Source organism: Triticum dicoccoides, chromosome 5A (assembly GCF_002162155.2).
Source record: "Triticum dicoccoides isolate Atlit2015 ecotype Zavitan chromosome 5A, WEW_v2.0, whole genome shotgun sequence".
Taxonomy (NCBI): domain Eukaryota; kingdom Viridiplantae; phylum Streptophyta; class Magnoliopsida; order Poales; family Poaceae; genus Triticum; species Triticum dicoccoides.
The window spans coordinates 383,219,159-383,226,453 of record NC_041388.1 but is presented as its reverse complement, the minus strand read 5'-3'; positions in this window follow the sequence as shown (position 1 = coordinate 383,226,453).

Here is a 7,295-nt window from a genome sequence, read left to right as displayed (position 1 = left end):
TTTTGGATTTACTAGAATTTAAAAACCAGGCATCTCAATGTATTGCTGGCAATCAACGGTGCCCTAGTGTTTGAAATTCATTCCCATTTCTTGCATGGGACCTAAGCAGGCAACCAAGGACACATATTTGAATTTTCAACTAATTTAGATGCATTAGAGCATGTGCGTGTAGTTCAAATTTGAATTATGCACATGAATGCACATAAAACTCAGTTAATGTATAACAATATCCAAGCGAACCCCGAAAAATCACAAAAAATGACACAACACTCCTGTTGTTCTATGTTGACACTAGGAAAAAAATTGAAATCGAGAAGAGGCAACGGATATCGTTTTGTCCAGAAAGGTGAAACGTTCCCTACCGAAACCATCACACTTGTTGTGTGACAAACTCTGGTTTATGAGAAGCTTATACACAAACCTGCCCCAAATGGGACCAAATTTTTACCATGGCATGTTGATGCCGCTCCATGATAGCATGCCAAGTTTCATGAATTTCGGACGAATTTTGGATTTACTAGAATTACAAAAGCAAGTGCGTCGACGTTTGCCGGAGAGCCACGATGTTGTGGTGTTCGAATTTCATCCCCATTTCTTGCATGGGAGATAAGCATAAACCCATGGACACGTATATGATTTTACAACCCATGTTGGTGCACCGGAGCATGTGCATGTAATTAATTTTTGAATTGTGCACCTGAAATGGCTAGAAAACCAATTTAATGTATAAAATATTCAAAAGAACCCTGAATAATCCAATTCTTTACGACACACATATAGTTGCATGTTCACTGCAGATAAAAGGTCTTGCAATTCAAACAGTGTCCATTGCTGCTGTGACCCCATTTTGTAATTCAAATCAAGTAGATCCCACACAGTTTATTATCACCAACCGTGTGAGATGTAGTACAAAATATCTTGGAGCACTGTCGGTGTATAGTACACCTATGGCTTACGCGAGAAGGTGCGTCGGCTATAGTCCACAACCGGCATCTCAAGCACACTAGCTCGCTCCCCAAATATCATTTCACCGTTCAATCATCCCTGGTGAAAGATGGGCACGTGGACCCGCATCGTCAGTGCAACTTTGGTGGCCCACTCCGGCAAGAGCGTGGCCACAGCCGCCATGCGCGTGCTAACAAGGTGCATGAGCACGGCCGCAATCTGCAACCGAGCGGCCATGGCAGCCCAAACGGTCGTTGTTGCTTCTCAGGTGGCGGTAGCAACATCTGGCTTGGGGATAACAACTGGCGAGAGCAGCACAGTTGTTGTCCATTCCGCAGCGGCGGCCTTAGCCCTGATGGAGGCCGCCCACGACCATGTCGAGGCCGCCCATGCCCAGCTCCTGGCGGTCACCGCACAAATCGAACAAAGCCTCTCCGACAACGGTCGGCAACCCACGGCCGAAGAGCTGGCAATAACCGAGAGCGCTTGAGCAGCCGTCCGTTTCTCCGTCGCATACCTTGCAACGACGGAGCCCGTCCAAGCCCAGATCGCGTCCGCCCACGCCTAGCTCGTGGCGGCCTTTTCCAAAGAGATGGCGGACGCGGATGGCGAGATGCTTGCCGAGTATGGTGCGATGAATGCCATGGAGCCCCTTCCCCAGGAGACCGTCGGGCGCGAGCTGGACATGGAGGCGGCGGCGGAGATCGACGAGCACCAGCCGTAGTAGTACTCTTTGTGTTGTTTAATTAAGAGCGCCGATCTTTAATTTGTTAGAGTAATGTTTAGGTCGGCTAGCTCTGTTTAATTGTTGAACTTGCTTGATTAAGAAGTTAGTCTCCTTTGTGTATCCAAATTATGCAATGACGTGGATGACCATTGTAACCATGGAAATTCGAACCAAAATTTTTGACATTCAAACTCATCACACATGGGTTAAGCTATCTGAATCATTTGTGATGTTCACATATCGTACACAGTTCTGAATAAGGGACCGTGTCTGATGACACTTTGCGCGCCAGTTTTTTCGCTGAAGCGATTCCAAATTTTCAGCTTCCGCAGGAATAACTACCTTCCCGCTGATGTCTACTACACAACCTTCTTCTTGTAGACGTTGTTGGGCCTCCAAGTGCAGAGGTTTGTAGGACAGTAGCAAATTTCCCTCAAGTGGATGACCTAAGGTTTATCAATCCGTAGGAGGCGTAGGATGAAGATGGTCTCTCTCAAGCAACCTTGCAACCAAATAACAAAGAGTCTCTTGTGTCCCCAACACACCCAATACAATGGTAAATTGTATAGGTGCACTAGTTCGGCGAAGAGATGGTGATACAAGTGGTATATGGATAGTAGATAAAGGTTTTTGTAATCTGAAAATATAAAAACAGCAAGGTAACTAATGATAAAAGTGAGCACAAACGGTATTGAAATGCGTTCAAACAAGGCCTAGGGTTCATACTTTCGCTAGTGTAAGTTCCCTCAACAATAATAACATAATTGGATCACATAACTATCCCTCAACATGCAACAAAGAGTCACTCCAAATTCACTAATAGCAGAGAACGAACGAAGAGATTATGGTAGGGTACAAAACCACCTCAAAGATATTCTTTCCAATCAATTTGTTGGGCTATTCCTATAAGTGTCACAAACAGCCCTAGAGTTCGTACTAGAATAACACCTTGAGACACAAATCAACCAAAACCCTAATGTCACCTAGATACTCCAATGTCACCTCAAGTATCCGTGGGTATGATTATACGATATGCATCACACAATCTCAGATTCATCTATTCAACCAACACATAGAACCTCAAAGAGTGCCCCAAAGTTTCTACCAGAGAATCACGACGAAAATGTGTGCCAACCCCTATGCATAGGTTCATGGGCGGAACCCGCAAGTTGATCACCAAAATATACATCAAGTGAATCACGTGGTATCCCATTGTCACCACAGATACGCACGGTAAGACATACATCAAGTGTTCTCAAATCTTTAAAGACTCAATCCGATAAGATAACTTCAAAGGGGAAACTCAATCCATTACAAGAGAGTAGAGGGGGAGAAACATCATAAGATCCAACTATAATAGCAAAGCTCGCGATACATCAAGATCGTACCACCTCAAGAACACGAGAGAGAGAGAGAGAGAGAGATCAAACACATAGCTACTGGTACATACCCTCAGCCCCGAGGGAGAACTACTCCCTCCTCGTCATGGAGAGCACCGGGATGATGAAGATGGCCACTGGAGAGGGATTGCCCCCTCCGGCAGGGTGCCAGAACGGGTCTAGATTGGCTTTTGGTGGCTACGGAGGCTTCTGGCGGCGGAACTCCCGGTCTATTGTGCTCCCGGATGTTTTTAGGGTATATGGAGATATATAGGTGGAAGAAGTACGTCAAGGGGGGCACGAGGGTGGAGGGCGCGCCCAGGGGGTGGGCGCGCCCCTTGCCTCGTGGCCTCCTTGTAGACCCCCTGACGTGCACTCCAAGTCTTCTAGGCTTCTTCTGATCCAAAAATAAGTTCCGTGAAGTTTCAGGTCAATTGGAATCCGTTGGTTTTCCTTTTCTGCGATACTCTAAAACAAGGAAAAAAACAGAAACTGGCACTGGGCTCTAGGTTAATAGGTTAGTCCCAAAAATCATATAAAATAGCATATAAATGCATATAAAACATCCAAGGTTGATAATATAATAGCATGGAACAATCAAAAATTATAGATACGTTCGCGACGTATCAGCATCCCCAAGCTTAATTCCTGCTCGTCCTCGAGTAGGTAAATGATAAAAACAGAATTTTTGATGTGGAATGCTACCCAACATATTCATCATGTATTTCTCCTTATTGTAGCAAGAATATTCAGATCCATAAGATTCAAGACAAAAGTTTAATATTGACATGAAAATAACAATACTTCAAGCATACTAACTAAGCAGTTATGTCTTCTCAAAATAACATGGCCAAAGAAAGCTATCCCTACAAAATCATATAGTCTGGCTATGCTCTATCTTCACCACACAAAATATTTAAATCATGCACAACCCCGATGACAAGCCAAGCAATTGTTTCATACTTTTGACATTCTCAAACTTTTTCAATCTTTACGCAATACATGAGCGTGAGCCATGGATATAGCACTATAGGTGGAATAGAATGGTGGTTGTGGAGAAGACAAAAAGGAGAAGATAGTCTCACATCAACTAGGCGTATCAACGGGCTATGGAGATGCCCATCAATAGATATCAATGTGAGTGAGTAGGGATTGCCATGCAACGGATGCACTAGAGCTATAAGTATATGAAAGCTCAACAAAAGAAACTAAGTGGGTGTGCATCCAACTTGCTTGCTCATGAAGACCTAGGGCATTTTGAGGAATCCCATTATTGGAATATACAAGCCAAGTTCTATAATGAAAGATTCCCACTAGTATATGAAAGTGACAACATAGGAGACTCTCTATCATGAAGATCATGGTGCTACTTTGAAGCACAAGTGTGGTAAAAGGATAGTAGCATTGCCCCTTCTCTCTTTTTCTCTCATTTTTTTTATTTGGGCCTTCTCTTTTTTTATGGCCTCTTTTTTTATTTGGGCTTCCTTGGCCTCTTTTTTTTATTTATTTATTTTCGTCCGGAGTCTCATCCCGACTTGTGGGGGAATCATAGTCTCCATCATCCTTTCCTCACTGGGACAATGCTCTAATAATGATGATCATCACACTTTTATTTTCTTACAACTCAAGAATTACAACTCGATACTTAGGACAAGATATGAATCTATATGAATGCCTCCGGCGGTGTACCGGGATGTGCAATGATGCATGAGTGACATGTATGAAGGAATTATGAACGGTGGCTTTGCCACAAATACGATGTCAACTACATGATCATGCAAAGCAGTATGACAATGATGGAGCATGTCATAATAAGCGGAACGGTGGAAAGTTGCATGGCAATATATCTCAGAATGGCTATGGAAATGCCATAATAGGTAGGTATGGTGGCTGTTTTGAGGAAGGTATATGGTGGGTTTATGGTACCGGCGAAAGTTGTGCGGTACTAGAGAGGCTAGCAATGGTGGAAGGGTGAGAGTGCGTATAATCCATGGACTCAAGATTAGTCATAAAGAACTCACATACTTATTGCAAAAATCTATTAGTTATAGAAACAAAGTACTACGCGCATGCTCCTAGGGGGATAGATTTGTAGGAAAAGACCATCGCTCGTCCCCGACCGCCACTCATAAGGAAGACAATCAATAAATAAATCATGCTCCGACTTCATCACATAACGGTTCACCATACGTGCATGCTACGAGAATCACAAACTTCAACACAAGTATTTCCCAAATTCACAACTACTCAACTAGCATGACTCTAATATCACCATCTCCATATCTCAAAACAATCATCAAGTATCAAACTTCTCTTAGTATTCAATGCACTTATATGAAAGTTTTTATTATACCCATCTTGGATGCCCATCATATTAGGACTAGATTCATAACCAAAGCAAACTACCATGTTGTTCTAAAGACTCTCAAAATAATATAAGTGAAGCACGAGAGTTCATCTATTTTTTCAAAATAAAACTACCACCATGCTCTAAAAGATATAAGTGAAGTACTAGAGCAAACAACAAACTACTCCGAAAGATATAAGTGAAGATCAATGAGTAGTTGAACAATTATGCAACTATATGAAAACTCTCTAACATTTAATAATTTCAGATCTTGGTACTTCATTCAAACAGCAAGCAAAGCTAAAGAAAATAAATTGACGCTCCAAGCAAAACACATATCATGTGGCGAATAAAAATATAGCTCCAAGTAAAGTTACCGATGAACGAAGATGAAAGAGGGGATGCCTTCCGGGGCATCCCCAAGCTTTGGCTTTTAGGTGTCCTTAGATTATCTTGGGGTGCCATGGGCATCCCCAAGCTTAGGATATTGCCACTCCTTGCTCAATAATCCATCAAATCTTTACCCAAAACTTGAAAACTTCACAACACAAAACTTAAAGTAGAAAATCTCGTGAGCTCCGTTAGCGAAAGAAAATAAAAGACCACTTCAAGGTACTGTAATTAACTCATTATTTGTTTATATTGGTGTTATACCTACTGTATTCCAACTTATCTATGGTCTATAAACTATTTTACTAGCCATAGATTCATCAAAATAAGCAAACAACACACGAAAAACAGAATCTGTCAAAAACAGAACAGTCTGTAGTAATCTGGATCAAACGTATACTTATGGAACTCATAAAATTCTAAATTAAGTTTATGGACGTGAGTAATTTCTCTATTAATCATCTACAAAAGTAATTAACTAAATATCACTCTCCAATAAAAAATGGCAGCAATTCTCGTGAGCGCTAAAGTTTCTGTTTTTTACAGCATGATCGCAAAGACTTTCCCCAAGTCTTCCCAAAGGTTCTACTTGGCACAAACACTAATTAAACACATAAAACCACATATAAACAGAAGCTAGATGAATTATTTATTACTAAACAGGAACAAAAAGCAAGGAACAAAAATAAAATTGGGTTACCTCCCAACAAGCGCTATCGTTTAACGCCCCTAGCTAGGCATGATGATTTCAATGATGCTCGCATAAAAGATAAGAATTGTAACATAAAGAGAGCATCATGAAGAATATGACTAGCACATTTAATTCTAACCCACTTCCTATGCATAGGGATTTTGTGAGCAAACAACTTATGGGAACAATAATCAACTAGCATAGGAAGGCAAAACAAGCATAACTTTAAAACTTTAAGCACATAGAGAGGAAACTTGATATTATTGCAATTCCTACAAGCATATATTCCTCCCTCATAATAATTTTTAGAAGCATCATGAATGAATTCAACAATATAACCATCACCTAAAGCATGCTTTTCATGATCTACAAGCATAGAAAATTTACTATTCTCCACATAAGCAAGATTCCTCTCATTCGGAATAGTGGGAGTATCATAAGAGATTCGAATACTATAAATTGTTTCCACATTAAAAGAGTAATGTTCAGAAAAGGGGTAACCATAATCATGACAAGTTTTATAAATATAGTCACTACTTTTTATAGCATAAGTATCATCACAATAATCATTATAAGTAGGAGGCATGCTATCATCATTATAAATTTGCATATCAAAACTTGGGAAACTAAAAATATCGTCATTAAACATAGCTTCCCCAAGCTTGGGACAAACATTAATTGAAACAAATATATTCTCAAAAACATCATCTTCATCAAACATAGCATCCCCAAGGTTGGGCCTTTTCATATCATAAGCATAATCACTCTCATCATTAATAGTATGGATAGCACCAATAGTATAGCAATTATCATATT